Below are 19,792 nucleotides of genomic sequence, written 5' to 3' on the forward strand. Positions count from 1 at the left end.
ATGTGTGTTTTGTTTGGTCTGCATGTTGTTCTTTAATTTTTTTGATTGATTAAAAACAGGGGCACTTGGGTGGCTCAGTCAGTTAAGCATCTGACTTTGGGTCAAGTCATGATATCATGGTTCTGAGATTGAGCTCCATGTCAGAGGGATTGCTCTCCCCGCAGAGCAGTGAGCCTGCTTCTCCCTCTTCCTCTGCCTGCCACTCCCCCTACAGTCTCACTGTCAAATAAATAAATAAAATCTTAAAAAACAAAACAGAACAAAAAACCAAACCCCATATGCTCTTTGACCTCGGGCAATTCACTTTTCTGAGTCTCAGTTTTCTTAGATGCTAAAATATTTGTAAATTTGTTTGAGCGCTAAATGAGATCACACATACAAAGTGCACAGTACAAAGAGGGGCACATTCCAGATGTTTAGGATAAAGTAGCTTCTATTAATGAACATAGTAAGTGAGCTAATAAATGTGAGTTTTCCACCATGGAGAGTGTCAGAGTTTTGTACTTGGCTGATTTACAGTGAATCATTTTTCAGTTCGATCAGTTGAGAAGTGTTGCTGATGAATTATTCAATCCACGTAATGGTCAAGTACCAGCCCAGTATGTCCACCCACCAGTTGTCATGAAGGCTTGATGTTGTTCAAACATCATTTGGAGAAGCTGCTCCTGCTTTGAGTGACAGTTCAGAAGCTGTGATGGCTTACCCTGAGGAATGTTGGCTTGCCTGCCACTCACTGCCTTGGTCCATATCAGTTGTCTAGGACTTGCCTACCTTTGGATTTCAGACAGTATTTCCCAGGATGGCATCTCATGGCTGAAAATTCTTTTTTTAAAAAAAGAAAAAAAAGATTTTATTTATTTATTCATGAGAGACACACACACAGAGGGGCAGAGGCACAGGCAGAGAGAGAAGCAGGCTCCATGCTGGGAGCCCGATGTGGGACTTGATCCTGGGACTCCAGGATCATGCCCTGGGCCGAAGGCAGGCATTCAACCACTGAATCACCCAGGAGTCCCTCATGGCTGAAAATTCTTTGGGAGTGGGAAGGACAACTGTAAGTGGCATCTTTAAAGGAATGCACAGCTTTCCAGAGTCCTCTGTGTGGGAACCATCACTGGCATGCCCCTGTTTGGTGATTGCTTCTTCACTCCTTCAACTTCTGTCTCTAATGTAAGATCCTTCAAGTTTGAATCCATGAGCTACTCCCCTTTGTATCTCTACTCCGAGCACAAAACCTGGTACAGGGGCAGACCCTAGTAAGGGTACTTGAATGTGCTTATGAATAATTATTTTTTAATTGTAGAATCTTTTTATGAAAAATTTCAAATGTACACAAAAATAGAGCTGCCTTATAATGAACCTCCAGGTACTCATCACTCAGCTACAATAATTATTAATATTTGTTACTCTTGGTTCAGCTATTCTCCCCAGTTCTGTTTTTCCCTGCAATAGTTTAAAGCAAACAAGATATAGCATTTCACCTATAAATACTTTAGTATCCATCAGTAATGGATGCAAAACATGATTATAATATTGTTATTAGACTCAAATTTAAGAATAATTCCTTATGTATTGCCTATGATCTGGTTTATATTTAAAATTCTACATTTATCTTAAAATTAAGTTCTTTCTTTCCTTCCTCCTCTTCTTCATGTTGTGAATGCCTGTTCAGCTTCATCTTAGAATATTCTGTTTATTGATTCCCTGACTCTCAGAGTTAGTTTATGACTTACACATAGGTTGGCTTTGTTCTGTACAGTCTGATTTGGGATATTTCAGGACCTCAAAGTTAAGTATTTCATCACAGTTCACATAATAGTGAATGAAAGCTTGTGTACACCTGTGAATAAAAACAAAGACTCAGAAATTTCTGATAGAAACCTGCCTGTTTGTGCACATGCAACTCACAATGTAACCTACAATTCTATTCAGTTCTGGCACTAACTACCCAGAGTTAACATCAGATATCATAAGTAAAAGGGTAAAGTCCCCAGTAAGCATGCCCTTACTACAGACATCGGTCTCAAGTACAGGCACCCAGCTACTTCTGGTTCTGCACAGCCAACTACAATTTCAGGGCTTCCACCTTCCTTATGTCAGTAATTCCCTGGGACCATCACAGAACTCTGGAGAGTGCTCTACTTACAATGGCCATGTTAATACAGTGTACGAAGGAACAGACAGATGAGGAGAGACAGAGTAGCAGGATTAAAAATGTGCTCAGTACAGAGCTTCTGTCCTCTGCAGTCAAGAATGTGCCTCTTTCCTGAAACATTGATATATTTACCAACCAGGGGAGGTCCCTCAATCCTTCAGAGTTTTTATCAAGGTTTCACTACAGAGGCACGATTGATTAAATCATTGGCTACATGATTGAACTCAGTCTTCCCCTCTCTAAAGGTCAGGCAGGGAAAGAAAAAATAAAAAAAAATAAAAATAAAAATAAATAAATAAATAAATAAATAAATAAATAAAGGTCAGGCAGCAGAAAGTTCCAATCTTCTAATCAGGTGATGGGTTTTTCTGGTGACCAGGCCCCCATTCCTGAAGCTGGCTAGGGGACCCTACCAGAAGTCACCTCATTAGCATACAATGACATGCCTAGCTCTCAAGAAATTTCAAGGGTTTTTGAAACTCTGTGCCAGGAGTTGGAGACAAAGCCTAGGGATTTTTGTTTTTAACTATACCACCTAGTTTTTTCTTGATTTAATGTTATTTTCCTGGTGAATATTGCTGTTACAACACTGTCTTAATATAGAAGCCTGGCGTAACAGTTTGCCATGAAACGGGCTCTACTATCTTTTTGTGCTCTGATGACTCTCAACCTCTTTGGGTCTAAAAATAAAATGATGCCCATGTTTGTTGTGTGTGGGTTTCATACATGTGGACTTTTCTCCCACATTGGTTCTTTCCATGATAATGCCAATTCCATTTCTGCTCATATATAAAACATTAGTGTTGCTGTGGTTGGGTTTGATAAACAACTGTTGAGTCAAATTGAAAAGTTTAAGAAAACTCTGAGGATATAGAGGTATGAGGTATTTGGAAAGTACTCACATTTTTTCATCTATGAGTAATTTTAATATGTAGTTTCCCAGGAAAAAAAAAATTACATTGTCTTCACATCTGCTGTTTTGTTTCTGTCAGTAAGTCTCAAGGGGAGCAACGTCTTTAGATCATCTGCGGAGCTTTCAAAAGATTGCCTGGATCTGGGCAAGACAGCTTCCCCCACCTGCCTGGATTCAAATTTAATTGATTCTAATTCAGTTGATCTGGACTGGGCTTTGGGCATTGGTATTTTTAAAAATATGCCCAGGTATTAGTGTGAACTCCTATTTAACTTAATGTAGATACAGAGGTTACCTTTGGAAATATTTATGGATAAATGTATTTGTATATATATATATATGTATATATATATATGAATGAATACTAATAGGATATATATATCCTATTAGTATTCATTCATATATTTCTTTCTCTGTTAGTTGATAGGATTTAGAGGCATGACACCCCAGTAGCAACAAGCACTCCTAAAGCTTATATCTTAGTTTCTCCTACCATTCTCTAGTAAATACTGTTATCTAATAAAATATATTAGTGCTTCTCAGAGAAATGGTTGATTCTAAGACTGGGGAAGAAATACACAAGATAAGCCAGAGTGGCTTGGGGTGGCAGGAAGTAAGGAAGTACTAAAAAAAAATCTCATAATGATAAGGATATGTCAAAGGCACACAGGAGTCAATTGAAGGAGCTCCCCACGGCCAAAGCTGGGATGATTTGAGCAAGAAAATAATAAAGGAGTATTGGATTATTACCTGAAGTAAAAAATAAATGTCCATGATGAGCTACATAAATAATTAAATAAATGAGAACAGACAAATCTCTTATGCAGAAGAATTCTGAATAATTATGTAGATATTCCCTCTTCAAGGAGGGGGAGCCTCAGACCTCACTCTTTAAGTGTGCATTTCACATAGTGACTTCCTTCCAAAGAGGACAGGAAGATAGAAAGAATACAGTGGAAAACCTGGAAAACACTCCTCAGCCAGGTGACCAGGGTTCACATCAAGAGTATCTTTGGGGCAACTGGGTGGCTCAGTTGGTTAAGCACCAGACTCTTGGTTTAGGCTCAGGTCATGATCTTAGGTAAGTAAGATCGAGCCCGAATCAGGTTCTGTGCTGGGCATGGAGCCTGTTTAAGGTTCTCTTTCTCCCTCTGCCCCTCTCTCTCTTTCTTCCTCTCTCTCTGAAAGAAAGAAAGAAAGAAAGAAAAAAGAAAGAAAGAAAGAAAGAAAGAAAGAAAGAAAGAAAGAAAGAAAGAATATCCTTGATATCATGGCACATTACCTCTATGTTCTTCCTTCTATAAACCATCATCCCCAGTCTAATGATGAGAAAAACATTAGATAAACCCCAATAAAGAGACATTCTACACAATGCTTGACCAGTATTCACACTGTCAAGGTCATCAAGAACAAGGTACATCTTAGAAACTGCCACAGCCCAGAGGAACTTAAGGAGAACATGCTAACCAAGTGTCATATGGTATCCTGGAACAGAAAAAGGACATTGGGTAAAAGCCAAGGAAATATGAAGAAACAATGGACTCTAGTTAATAATGATGCATCAGTATTGGTTCACTAATTGTGACAAAGGCACCATATATTAACGTAAGATGTTAATAAGGAAGTCCTGCACATGAGGGATAAAGGGACTCTGTACTATAATCACATTTTTGGGGGGGACAAATCCAAAACTATGATTAAAAGAAGCTTATTACAGAAAACCTACCCAATTATTTTCTTTTTCTCCTTTGCAATGCTCTGGACTAAAGGAAAAGAAGAAAATGATCCTACCTGTTTATCAAATCCATTACTGTGCAGGGTGCTGCTCAGGTATAATTGGATTATCTAACTGTTAAGACTAAGGTGTGACTTTCTAATAAGCTTAACATTTTCAGGTGGTATTTACATTTTAAAAGAAGCTCTTATTTACTCAAATCTCAAAATATAATACCCAGGAGGTATTTCTGAGCTGAGCCTTTTTGATGCTATGTATCTGACTTCCGTAAGCCATTCCATACGGAACTATATTCACAGTCTTCCCAACAGATTTCTGAAGTCTGCATGGACAAAGTTGATGGCCTTTGATGCCACTAATCAAAATTTCAAAAGGTTAAACCAGTAGAGACAAAGCGTGGTGCAATCAAAAGATCGTGGCCACTGGAGGGACCTGTGTTCTGATTCTGATGCCAGCATCTGTAACTTCGTGACTTTGTTCATGCTGCTTAATTACTCTGAGCACCTGTTTCCTTACTTAAATAGAGATGATTAAAGATTGATAGTGGTGCCCAAGTGACATTATATATGTAAAACACAAAGTATGGTGCCTTAGCACATAGGAGATTAAAAAAAAAAAAAGATTATTATTGTGCTGTTGTCATCATCAGGCATCATCAGTGGTTCCTTTATTTTCAAGCTGAGTAACCTGGAGCAAATTACCCAACATCCCTCAGCTTCAGTTCACTTGCATAAAATGGTGGTTAAAAGCACATATTCCATATAAAGTTGCTATGAAGATTTAAATGAAGTTAATGTTTTTACTGTGCTTTTTCTTGTGCTGTAGCAGAGTGGTGTCTGTCTGTATCTGTCTGACCATCCATCTGTCTCATATCTATCTATCCATCCATTATCTATCTACCTATCTATCTATCCATCCATCCACCTTTATATCTATCTATCTATCTATCTATCTATCTATCTATCTATCTATCTATCTACCTATCTAATGTTTAAGTGAACAGACTCCAGATTCCCCTAAATGTGGTTAAAAATATAGAGCTAGAAAATTTCCCATAAAGGAATTTGTAATTGTTTTTAACAGTGGAGAGGAATAAGTTTTGGGAAGGCTCAAAGGCCTTCTTTGATATTCATGTGTTCCAGATAAAATTCTCAAATAATGCATATAAATGAAGGGAGCTTTAACCTGCAATAATTAAAGAAAAAATTATTGGTTTTGAATAATATTGAAACTGTGTGCTTATTACATTTCCAGTGCCTTGAATTTGGAGTACAAAATAAAGCCAAGGCCAGGGAGGCTGCCTCTTCTTAAAGGTTACTCTAATTAATAATTTGTTGAATTAAAAAATTGTTGGTGCTTTCTTGCTAGTGGCACCGAGGCCAGCTGAGAAATCATTAATAATTCTGGATGCTTTGAAGCCTGAAGCCAGGAATACTTCTCTCACTTTTCAGTGCTGCTGCTCAGATAGCAGCATCCTTATAAGAAGTCTGTTAGGAAGTATTCAGACTTTATGACTTTATCACACTGTGATAAGAAACATGGTGGTTAAATATCCTTTGTTATCCTGGTCATCCCACTCTCCATTGGCACAGACTGAAGACCACACACTGAACCTTCCTCAGGTGACAGAGAAACCTAGCTTCCTCTCCTATCCAACTACTAAACAGGCCGACTTCATGGTCAAATTGTCTGATTGAGTCTGACTCTGGGCTCTTTTGGATTAACTGGGAATCCAGTGTGGAACATGGAGGAATGGAAAAGAAGAGGAAGGGGGTCCCAGTGTTGAATCCTGAGCTACGCTGATCTTTGGAGTCAAAGAGAGGAAGAAGAGTAATAGATGGCTATAAAGCCATGATCAGAGAGAGGGGAGGATAACCAAATGTTCTAGGAGCCAACAGAGCCTAGCACTTCACTCCAGTTTTGTCAATGCCTTTGAGATACTGAGTAAAATAAAGACCAAAACATGGGCACTGGGTGTGACAACATGTTGGAGGTCATTGGAAATACTGGCAAAAGAAGTTTCTATGGTGAAGGAGAAGGGTAGGGAGCGCAGACGGAGAAGTGAGTGGGACATGAAGATGTGGGGGAAACACATGCCTTTGTGTTTGAAAAATTTCATAATTAAATAAAAGAAAGCATTTCTAAAGCTAATATCAAAAACTGTATACACACACACACATACACACACCCCTCATATTTCATTTAATGGATGACATAAGATATGACCTCAGGTCCATAGGATTGCCATGTTGTCTGACCCTGCCCTGTACTACCTTTCCATGGCATCACTCTACAGCTCTGCCCAAAGTAACCCCTGTACTTCTTTTCCTTTTCAGATGCCTTAGTGATCAGATTCTTTTGCTACTCTCCTTCTGAGACACCATTTTGAGGTCAACACTATTTACCCATCTTAGGAGAAGCTGGCTCTCAAGACTCATTGCATGGGACAGCAAGGTCTTTCTTTCATTCCTTTCATGTTCCTTAAGGGACCATATTATAAGAGCAAAAAATCCAAGTGTTTTTTTTTTTTTCTGTGATCTACAGGGCTCAATATGATCAGCTGGCTCCTGACCTCTCTCCACAACCCTCTCACCACTTTCCCTGCATCACAGTCCTCCAGCCATATTGGCTTCCTTGTAGCAGGTCCTCAGACATACAAATATTTGCCCCAGGGCCTTTGCACCTGCTCTCCCTTCTGTCTTAGACATCCTTTCCCCAATAGTCACATGGTTCACTCCCTAATTTCGTTTGGAACTCTGCTCAGGTGTCGCCTCTTCAGATGTCACCTACCCTAACATTCCATGATAAAAGTGTGACTCCTGTCACTCTTCACTTCTTGCTCTACATTTTTATATTACCTGTTTTCTTTTTCTTAAGATTTTATTTATTGGGGGAGGGTGAGAGAGGGAGAGGGAGAGGGAGAGGGAGAGGGAGAGGGAGAGAGAGAGAGAGAGAGAGAGAGAGAGAGAGAGAATGAGCAGGAGGGAGGGTTAGAGGGAGAGGCAGAAGCAGACTCTCCACTAAGCAGGGAGCCTGACTGGGACCTGATCCCAGGGCCCTGGGATCATGACCTGAGCCAAAAACAGATGCTTAACCAAATGAGCCACCTAGGCATGTCTACTGCCTGTTTTCTACACCATTCTTCCCACACTCAAAAGTGAGCTCCTGTGTCAGTCACTATAGTGAACTGGCTCCTGGTACAAAGTGGGAATTTAATAAATCATTGAGTAAAAAGTATATAGTTAACTTACTCTGATTTTAAAAGGATTTTTAATCCTTTTCTCACTATTTACAAATTATTTTCATTCATAGTTACTCAGTAAATGACCTTAGTCAGTCCTGGAGTCTTGGGAGTTGGTGGAGTCAGGGTTGGGGGGAGACACAGAAAACTTCTAGATCAGAATTTTCCACCAATTCTATATTCATTAGGTGAATTTGTGAAAAACAAAAGTCCAGAATTAAGCACATTTAGAAGATCCTGCAAATTACCCTCTTGGAGACTGTCAATGCAGTCTCTCAACGGCATTGACAAAACTGGAGTGAAATGCTAGGCTTTGTTGGCTCCTAAAACATTCAGTTATCTTCCCCCTCTCTGATAATGGCTTTATAGCCATCTATTAATCTATTAATAATAATAATTATTATTAATAATAATAATGCTTGCAACACATGTTAACATAGGGCAGATGAGAAGTCCTACCACCAAGAAAGTAGTCCAACTTGAATTAACCCATATTAAGTGGGCAATTCACAAGATATTTTCTTTTAAAATTTTTATTTATTTATTTATTTATTTATTTATTTATTTATTTATTATTTATTTATTTATTTATTTTTATGAGAGAGAGAGAGCACAAATTGGGGGAGGGAGAGGGACAAGCTGACTGTCTGCTGTGCGTGAAGTCCGAGGCAGGGCTCAATCTCACGACACTGAGATCATGCATGGCCTAAGCCCAAACCAAGAGTGGGACGCTTAACAGAGTAAGCCACCAGGCGCCTTGATATTTTCTGATCATAATGTTTTATTTCTTTGGAAGTTTTGATGGCACTCTATTTGTTTGGAATGCACAGAAATATATAAATGTGCAATAGAGCATGGCGGGGAGGGGCAGTGTGGTGCAGTAATTAAGAGTGTAGACTCTGAGGCCAGGTCTGCCTGGTGAGATCCTGGCTCCAATGGCTTTCTGTTGTGTAACTTGGGTCAAGTTACTTAATCCTGTGACCCAGTTTTCTCATGTGCAAAAGGAGGATAATAATAGTAGGACCTACCCCATCCACTTGTGATGAGGATTAAATGGTTTAATGCATATAAAGACTTAAAGAAATACCTGACTCACACAAGCACCCACTAGCTTGTTATTACATGCATATTTTTTTCAATAAAAGTAAGTGGCAACACAATGTTGGTTTTCAAACTTTTAGACTCCCCATAATTCTATTTTATTATTTTATTTTATCTTATTTTATTTTATTTTTTGAGGATTGGGGGTTACTTTTTAAATTTATATTCAATTAGCCAATATATAGTACATCATTAGTTTCAGGTGCAATTTTAAAAAGCAAAGGATTATCAGCCTCATTGTAGTGACAAGGAATTCTGACCTCTTTGCCAGGAATTGTTCCAGGGCAGTTTGAAAACCCATCTGGCCTATTTCACTGAACACTTAATAATTCCACATGACCTCTTTTTTTTTTTAGCCCCCAATTTTTATTTTATTTTATTCTACCATGAGGTTTTTTTTTTTTTTCCACCTCTGGTCAAGTTTTCTGTTATATTTTATTTAATATTCTATATTTCCCATTATTTTTCTCTCTTTTTCTTTTCTCACTTTCCTCTTTGATTTTTCTACATCAACCCTTCCTAAAAATCCAATATGTATTATATTCACTCCCTAATTTATTAAAAAATTTAAAAAATTTTTAATTTCAGTGTAGTTAACATACAGTATTATAATAGTTTCTGGTGTACAGTATAGTGATTTGGCAATTCTACACATTACACAGTGCTCATCCTGGTAAGTGTGCTCTTAATCCTTGTCACCTGTTTCACCCACCCCTCACCCACCTCCCCTCTGGCAACCATCAGTTTGTTCTTTGTATTTAAGAGTCTGTTTTTTTGTTTGTCTCTCTTTTCCTTTGTTCATTTGTTTTGTTTCTTAAATTCCACATTGGACTGAAATCATATAGTATTTGTCTTTCTCTGACTAACTTATTTCACTTAGCATTATGTTCTCTAGATGCATTCATGCTGTTGCAAATAGCAAGATCTCTTTCTTTTTTATGGCTGAGTAATATTCCATTGTGTGTGTATTATATATATATATATACATATATATATATAATATATATATTCTTTATCCATTCATCTATCAGTGTACACTTGGGCTGCTTCCCTAATTTGGCTATTATAAATCTGCAATACACATAGGGGTGGTTACACCTTTTCCAATTAGTGTTTTCATATTCTTTGAGCAAATCCCCAGTAGTGGAATTATTGGATCATATGGTAGTTCTATTTTAAATTTTCTGAGGAATCTCCATACTGTTTTCCACAGTGGCTGTTCAAGTTTGCATTCCCACCAATAATGCTTAAAGGTTCCCTTTTCTCCATACCCTCACCAACACTTGTCTTTTGTGTTGTTGATTTTAGCCATTCTGACAAGTGCGAGGTAATATCCTATTGTGGTTTTGATTTGCATTTCCCTGATGAGGAAGGAAGTTGAGCATCTTTTCATGTATCTGTTGGCCATTTGGATATCTTCTTTGGAGAAATGTCTATTCATGTCTTCTGACCATTTTTAATTGGATTATTTGGGTTTTTTTTTTTTTTTTGGTGTTGAGTTGTATGAGTTCTTTATATATTTTGGATACTAACCCTTTATTTGATATGTAATTTCCAAATATGAAAAAGGACATTCTCCCATTCAGTAGGCTGCCTTTTAGTTTTGTTGATCGTTTCCTTTGCTGTGAAGAAGCTTTTTATTTTGATATAATCCCAATAGTTTATTTTTGCTTTCATTTCCCTTGCTTCAGGAGGGCAACATCTAGAAAAATGTTGCTATGGCCAGTGTCAGAGACATTACTGCCTGTGCTCTCTTTTAGGATTTTTATGGTTTCAGGTCTCACATTTTGAGTTTATTGTGGTGTAGAAAAGGTTCATTTTCATTCTTTTTCATTCTTTTACATGTTGCTGTCACGTTTCCAGCACGTGAAGAGCATTTGTTGAAGAGACCATCTTTCCCCAGTGTATATTGTTGCCTCCTTTGTCAAAGATTAATTGACCATGTAACAGTGGGGTTTTTGGGGGGGCTCTCTGTTCTGTTCTCCTGACCTATGTATCTATTTTTTTGTGCCAGTTCCATATTGTTTTGATTACTATGGCTTTGTGGTATTTCTTGCAAACTGGAATTGTGATACCTCTACCTTTCTTTTTCTTTTTCATTTCAAGTTTGCTTCAGCTCTTCTGGGTCTTTTGTGGCTCTATACAAATTTTAGAATTGTGGTCTAGTTCTGTGCACAATGCTGTTGGTGTTTGGTAGGAACTCCATTAAATTTTACATTGCTTTGAGTAGTATGAAAATTTTAACAATATTTGTTCTTCCAATCCATGGGCATAGGATATATTTCCATTTCTTTGTGTCATCTTCAATTTATTTTATCAGCTGTTTTATTATTTTCAGAGTACAGGTCTTTCATCTCCTTAGTTAAGTTATTCCTGGGTATTTTATTATTTTTGGTGCAGTTGTAAATGAGATTATTTTCTTTCTCTTTCTGCTATTTCATTATTAGTGTATAGAAACCAAACAGATTTCTGTGTAATGATCCCACATGACCTCTTGATTCCTTTATTACTTGTTACTGAGATATCTACAAACTTAGGAAAACGTACAATATAATATCCAAGTCCTGGCTATAATAGATAAGCAGTTGTCTTTTACCAGTATATTGTTTCCCTCTTTCTCTGCTTCTGTCTCTGCCATCTGTTTTCCATCTTTCTCTGTCTTGTCTCTCTTTCTCTCTCTCTCTAGTTCTCTCTCTCTAATACACATACAAAAACAATACACATGGTGTGTGTGTGTTTGTGTGTATACCTGTGTGTGTCTGTGCTTATGTGTGTGTGCCTGAGTGTGTGTCTGTGTGTATCTGTGTTTATGTGTGTGTCTATGTGTCTGCATGTATGTATCTGCCTATGTGTTGTTTGTATATCTTCCTGTATCTGTATCAGCATGTGTCTGTGTGTCTGCATGTGTGTGTGTCTCTGTGTGTGTGTCTGTGTGTGCATGTCTGTGTGTGTCTTCTCTGTGTGCATGTGTGCATTTGTGTATGCACCTGCATGCATTTATCTGCCTATGTGTGCCTATGTGTGTGTCTACAGGTGTGTTTGCATCTGTCTGTCCATGTGTGTGTATGCATGTGTGTTTGTGTGGGTCTGTGTGTGTGCGTGGGTCTGTGTGTGTGCACACATAAGTATTTTCCCACACTTTTCTTCCTTTTTCATTTTACAGAAGCCCTTCTCTCACTTTATCACAAGGGGTGGGACTCCAAGAGACGGACCTCACCCCCTCCCCCTGACTTCCAGCTGGGCAAGGTAGAAGATGAGGGCCCCTCCAAAAGGCTCTTTTTCTCTAACTCTGTAAGTTGAATGTGCCAGTGTTCATTTGGCCACATGGTCCATTTGAGAAGATTTTCCTTGAAATCCTGCTGAAAAATCACCCATTTCTGTTTCAGTCTTTGCCTCTTTTTGCCTCAACCGCATCCAAGGTCAGACACCTTTCTTTTCTACTTTTCAATGATCTCTGGTTCTTTTTTTCCCATCCACAACTTCAGTTGCTACCTAGCCATTTGAATCAGGGAGGTTAACCTTTGATTTTGGGGAGAAGCACACCTCTGATAATAAATATTGGTTCCCAGGCCCCAGTCTCTGTGTTGTTTCATGGCAGGAAGAAGGAATGGACAACAGCAAGCCAAATCCTGCTACTTCCAGGTAATTCTGTTAATTTCACCCTGAGAAGAAAACTGTGGTCTTCATTTGAAGCAAGGACATTTGAGGATGGCATTTTTATCACATTTGTCCAAGATAGATGGGGAGCTAATTTTTAAGAACCTGGAATGATATCTAGAAGAACCTGTCACGGTGGGGTTTGTTTTTGTGGGTTAAGAAAACATCCCAACAACTTTTTGACCTATAGAATCTGTCTTCAAGAAGTGATTTCCACATGTGTGACATATTTAGACTGCCTTATAAAAACAAAATTTTTATTTGACAGTTTTAATATTTTGAACACTCCATATTGACATTTTTATCAGATGGGTTGTTTTTGTTGGCAGTGGGAGTTTGCAAACTAATGAAGAAAATAAGAAAGGAAATTAGCTTGAAGCTGCTGAGTATTTGTGACCAGAAGGTAAACGAAGGAGGTACCAGTGTCTAGAAATAATTGCCATCACTGCCATAGTCCTCCATTAGCGCTGGCAAAAGACCCAGGGTCTGACAGTTAAATTAAAGCTTGCAGCCCAGTGAAAAATTAGCAGCAGAAAGCTTGAATTCTGGTAACATCACACTGCATGCCATTTACTGTATGGCTTGACAACTTTGCTCCATTCATAATATTCATTGGGGGGTAAGATGGCTTGGGAACCACAAAAAGCAAATTCATCTATAGCAGGCAGTGTTTACAAAGCAACGACCCAACCAATTTGCCATTAATGTAGAAGCTTGCTCAGAGAAATTCTTTTATTATGTGACACTGCGTGATGACAGGAGTCTGAGCTTTGAAGTCAGACAGACTTGAGTATAAAGCCCAGCTGCAGCACCTACTGGCTGTGTGTGCTTGGGCTAGTGACTTAACCCTTCTGATCCTTAGTTTTCTTACCTTTAAAGTGTAGATAAAAATATGACCTACCATGGGTGCCTGGGTGACTCAGTCAGTTGGGCATCCAACTCTTAGTTTTGGCTCCGGTTGTGGTCTCATCCTGGGATCAAGCAATGTGTCAGGATCTGCACTTGGCATGGAGTCTGCTTGAGGATTCTCACTCTCTCTCTCTCTCTCCCTCTGCCCTACCCCCCTCACATGCACACACTTGTGCTCTCTCTCTAAAATAAATAGATAAGACTTTAAAAATATGTATTTATGGGCAGCCCCGGTGGCGCAGCGGTTTGGCACCGCCTGCAGCCCAGGGCGTGATTCTGGAGACCCGGGATCGAGTCCCACATCGGGCTCCCTGCATGGTGCCTGCTTCTCCCTCTGCCTGTGTCTCTGCCTCTCTCTCTCTAGTTGCGTCTCTATGAATAATTAATAAAATCTTAAAAAAAAAAGAAAAAAAAAAGAAAAAAAATATGTATTTATGACCTAGCTAATAAGATTACTGAGGAGTAAATAAGATAATGCATATAAAGTACATAGTATGATGTTCTTGTTCGAGCAAATGGTGGGGGAGGAGACAGATTACAATGGAGACATCTGGAGGCTTCATGGAAAATGTGCAAGTTGAGCTTCATGTTAAACTAAGAGGAAGGGTTGGACCTGAGCATATGGTTTGGGAGAAAAGCAGTCTAAGTTGATGAGAAGCCTCAGCAAAAATCTGCAGACACACAAGTCGATGGCTTATTCAGAACATGAGAGACAGATAGGGAGCAGGGAATGATCTTGACCTAATAGTTTCAAAACCACTTTCTCTATCACTCCTTATGCATAGTAAATGACCTTTCTGAATAGCCAGAGGATGTGCTGCTTCAAATTAGATTCTCTTGTTTAGTTCTTCAGCATTCAAGACCCAAGGAAGTGCCACCATATAGGCAGTTCACCCTATCTCCCAAAACCTTCGATGTGTTATCCCTTTTCTCCCTCACCCTGGCCAGTGCTTGCCAACCTGATGATGAAAAATGATATCTCCTCGTTGACTCTTCATTTAGGAAATGGGTACGTAGCTTCAAAACAAATACAATGCTATAATCTTTTAGGAAATCAATGTGGTGGTATGTGTTAGAATTAGATATACAAATACCCCTTCACCCATGAAACCAATTTTGAGGAATCCATCTTATAGAAATAAATGTATCAGTACATAAAGATAAATGTACTGGCATGTTTATTACAATATTATTGAAAGTGGCTAGAAAGGGCAGATGCAAATTCAATGTCATCCACTGATACATAGATGGTTGAATTAACGGAGAAGTTTTCTCACTCTGTGGAATGTGATACAGCTTTTATAGGAATTAATTACATCTCTGTGTCAACATCTCCATCAGCAAGTTGCATCCTGTAATGAGAACAGTGTGATCCAATTGTTTTAAAAAGTAGGGAAAAAAATTATGAGTGCGGTATGTATGTTGACATATGGTTGTATGAACACAGGGACAAGTGTAGAAACTCACACACCAAACTTAGCTTTGCTTCCTTGCTGGAAGGGTGGCAGGGATTGAGCAAAAAGGGAGAAACTGTTGCCTTTTTCTTTGTGAACCTGATTTTGACTTGTTGCCATAAGCATGCATAGTGTAGCTTGAAAGGAAAATCCAATAAAATACATAAAAAGGGCACTTACCTGCCGAATGGGGGTTATGGTAAAGGAAAGGCTGAGTAAAAGGGAAGGAAAATCGTGGAAGCTGTGAGTAGAGAAAAGGAGAATGACAGGAGCTTTTGTTCATGTATGTGCTGGGTTGGCTTAACGTCTGTCTGCTTAAGAGGGGATTTTTCTCTTGTACAGTAAAGAAGGAAGCTGCAAAGTCAACACATATGGCTCAGCCTGGGATGGAAACTTCCTCACAAGAGGCAGTCTCTGCTCACCTGTCCAGCATCATCTCCCACCTGATTCTTAGGCAGTAGTAACGCTGAGCTCCTTGCCTCACAGCCCATAAGCCATCATAAACACACATGTGCCCACATGCGCGCACACGCACACACACGTCCACAAACATTCATGCTTGTGCTTTATGTTGTTTCTCACCTTCAGCCCAGAGCATGCCTCACATTTCTTCCCACCTGACCAACTTCTATTTTTTAGATTCCACTTGGGAAAGAGTCGCTTACCCAAGACCGGGCTGAGCACCCCAACACGTGTCCCCTCAGCATCCAAAGTCAACTTCCATCTACACACAGTGTGCTACCTTCCCCTCAAATCAATTTTCTTTCTCTTGCTTAAACCATTTATTTTTAAAAAGATTTTATTTATTTGTTTATTCATGAGACATACACAGAGAGAGGCAGAGACATAGGCAGAGGGAGAAGCAGGCTCCCTGCAAGGAGCCCGATGCGGGACTCGATCCCAGGTCCCCAGGATCACAACCTGAACCAAAGGCAAATGCTCAAATACTGAGCCACCTAGGTGCCCCATGGCTTAAACCATTTTGATTTGATGTGTGTCCCTTTTAGGCAAGATTTCCAAAAGCACTCTGAATTAGGTAAATTTTTATTTGGCCTGTATTTCGGATGAGGGAATAAGGCTCAGAGCAGTTGAGTGACCCCTTCGAAGTCCCACAGTTGAAGTATTGATAGAATAAAATTTTAAGCCCAAATTTGCAGACTCCTACCGTGGGGCTTTTCCACTTTACCTCTACTGTAAATTGCAGAAATATACACACTCTGGTGGGATGAACTGGTGACTCTATTACTATTATTCAGGTGTGCTTTGTATTCTACATTGTCTCAGAGACTCCTTCTTGTTCATTCAGTTGACTGACTCTCAGCCAGACCATAATCCCTTAATGATCAGGTGTATGAGGTAGGAAGCTTTCACCTGCAAGTAACAGGAAAATCTGACTTCAAAGAGCTTAAACAAACTAAGGAGGTATATGATCTCCTGTAAAGAAAAGTTTGCATCAAGACATGAGCTAGAACTGCGGGCTTCCCATCTTTTCTCTCTGCCGACCTCCCCTTGTGACTTTTATCCTCAGGTGGCTCGCCTTATGGTTATAGGATGGTTGCTGCAGTTCCAGGCCTTGCGTCTGCACACAGAAACAGTCAAATGTGGGGAGAGCAAGAATCCCTGTCCTGTATCTCTTGAAGACAGGAGATGAAAACTCCACCAAGTCCTCCCCTGTGGGTCTGTGTGGTCTGGCCCCAGCTCCTGGGAGGTAACCTCTAAGCCCTTACAGTGTCCTGCCAGATAAGACTGTCTTTGTTTATCTGATGGCCTTGGGCTATGCCCAGAGAGGCCATGTTAACAATGTGAATACTACTCAGCCATTAAAAAAAGAAAAAGAGGGATCCCTGGGTGGCGCAGCGGTTTGGCGCCTGCCTTTGGCCCAGGGCGCGATCCTGGAGACCCGGGATCGAATCCCACGTCGGGCTCCCGGTGCATGGAGCCTGCTTCTCCCTCTGCCTGTGTCTCTGCCTCTCTCTCTCTCTGTGTGACTATCATAAATAAATAAAAATTAAAAAAAAAATTTATAAAAAAAGGAAAAGAAAGAAAGAAAGAAATCTTGCCGTTAGTAACATTGTGGATGGAACTAGAGGATATACTAAGTGAAATAAGTTAATCAGAGAAAGAATTATCATATGATCTCAGTCTTGTGGAATTTAATAAACAAAACAGAGGAGCATAGAGAAGGGAGGGAAAAATAAAACAAGGTGAAATCAGTGAAGGAGACAAACTATCAGAGACTCTTTTTTTTTTTTTTTTTTACAAAGTAAATCTTTTTTTTTTTTTTTAATTTTTATTTATTTATGATAGTCAAAGAGAGAGAGAGAGGCAGAGACACAGGCAGAGGGAGAAGCAGGCTCCATGCACCGGGAGCCCGATGTGGGATTCGACCCTGGGTCTCCAGGATCGTGCCCTGGGCCAAAGGCAGGCGCCAAACCGCTGCGCCACCCAGGGATCCCGTTTTTTTTTTTTTTTTTTCTATCAGAGACTCTTAATCATAGGAAAGAAACTGAAGGGAGGGGTTGGGGGGATCGAGTAACTGGGTGATGGGCATTAAGGAGGGCATGGGATGGAATGAGCGCTGGGTATTATATTCAACTCATGAATCACTGACCTCTACCTCTGAAATTCATACTACATTAAAGGTTCATTAATTGAATTTAAATTAAAATAAATAAATAAAAGAAAAAAAACCCAATGTGATTTATGGTAGAAGGCCTTGGGCTTTGCTGTGTGGCTGTACCTCTGGAGGGGCTGAAGACTCAGGTCAGCCATGGGGCTGGTCAGTTATGTCTATATGACTGAGCCCCAATAAAATCTCTTGGATACCAAGATTCAAGTGAGCCTCCCCTAGCTGGCATCACTCCATGCTTGTCATCACATGTGGTTGCTGGGAGAGGTGAGCATCACTGGAGGAGGACAGCTGGAAGCTCCAAGCTCAGTATCTCTTCTTCCCTTGACTGATTCAATCCATGTTCTTTCTCTGTAATAAACCATAAAATGGCTGGTAATAATTAAAGCAAATTATTGAAACTGAGGGTGGTCTTGAGACTCCCAAACTTGTAGTCAGTGTCGGAAGTGAGAATGGTCAGCTAGACAGTGTCCTTCTCCTTAGGTTTTATTGACCAGAGCTGAGTTGTATGCTTTCTTCTCTGTCAATCACAGGCAAGTGGAGCTGCCTTGAATGGCTTGAATTGAAAAAGATGTTGCCCCTGGAACCATGGCCTATGATTCTTGAGACTTCTCTGAGGAGACTTCTCTGAGGAACAAAAAAGGAGGGTAATCATTGTTTACTGTTTACTGTTGGGAAGCAGCTAACAGTGTCTACAACAAGTTGGTTTTTTACCACTTTTTTCATCCTGGGTGGAAGCAATACAGCACCTCAAAGGGACCTTCCAACTTTGCTCTTTGCATCCATCTATGATTTCTGTGGCCTGAAGAACAGGATAATCTTCATTCCAGAGTGCAACACTGATAAACTTGTCAACGCTCAAATCAAGCTGGGATCCAGAAGCTTTTAGAGAAGCAGCTTGACCTCAAATTTTCCCATGATTGGTATTCGTGCCAAATAAGAACAAAAAACATCAGAGACCTGAGAGAGGTCTTCCTTAAGACCTCTTTTCATCACTGAGCACCTTCAGTTGGTTTTGGCCTGGTGTCCCAACCCCTGCTTTGGGCCTACAAATTGTGTCTAGAGATAGGAGTGCCCAATAAAAACAATAAGTTCTTATAATAATGATATTAATTTATGGAGTGGTATTATATATTGGACACTGTACAGAGGCTATGTATCCATTACCTCATTTAATCAATCTCCTCTTCAAGATTTACTTATTTGAGAGAGAGAGAGAGAGAGAGAGAGAGAGTATGAGCAGAGGAGCAGAGGGAGAGGGAGAAGCAGACTCCCTGCTGAGTAGGGAACCTAACTTGGGGCTTGATCCCAGGACTCTGAGATCATGACCTGAACCAAAGGCAGATGCTTAACTGACTGAGTCATCCAGGCAATCCTATTCTCATTTTTTAAAAATTTTATTCATTTATTTCAGAGAGAGAGAGAGAGAGAGAGAGAGAACAAACTGAGGGAGAGGGAGAAGCAGACTCTCCAGTGAGCAGGGAACTCAGCATGGGGCTTGATCCCAGGATCCTGGGATCATGACCTGAGCTGAAGGCAGATGCCCAACTGACTGAGCCACCCAGGCACCCCCCTCATTCTCATTTTAAATGTCATTTAAAACAACAGCATCAGGTGGGTTTTGATCATAATTACTTTTTTGTAGATTTTTTTGTAGATAGGAAAATGAGGCTCAGAGAGGTAAAATAACTTGCCCATAGTCAGTGCTATAGTTGGGTCTGGATGCTTATCAGTCAGGTTCTAGAGCTACTGAGCAACACTGATGCATGGTGAGGTCATATTGGCAGGGAGAGGGATTTTGTCATAGGAGCAGTAGTATGCCACTAAGGGGTTTTGAGTACAAAATAACTTTCTCATTTCGAAAAATGCATTTGGGTAAGAGTAGAGTGTTCCAAACTGAGTAGTCTCACTCAGCCTACCACTGGAGAACTGCATTGGATGCATCCTTGCTTCAACCGAAGAAGCATTTCTCTGACCTGTTGTGTCTCTTGGATTTCA

The sequence above is a fragment of the Vulpes lagopus genome, chromosome 3 (genome assembly GCF_018345385.1).
Source record: "Vulpes lagopus strain Blue_001 chromosome 3, ASM1834538v1, whole genome shotgun sequence".
NCBI lineage: Eukaryota > Metazoa > Chordata > Mammalia > Carnivora > Canidae > Vulpes > Vulpes lagopus.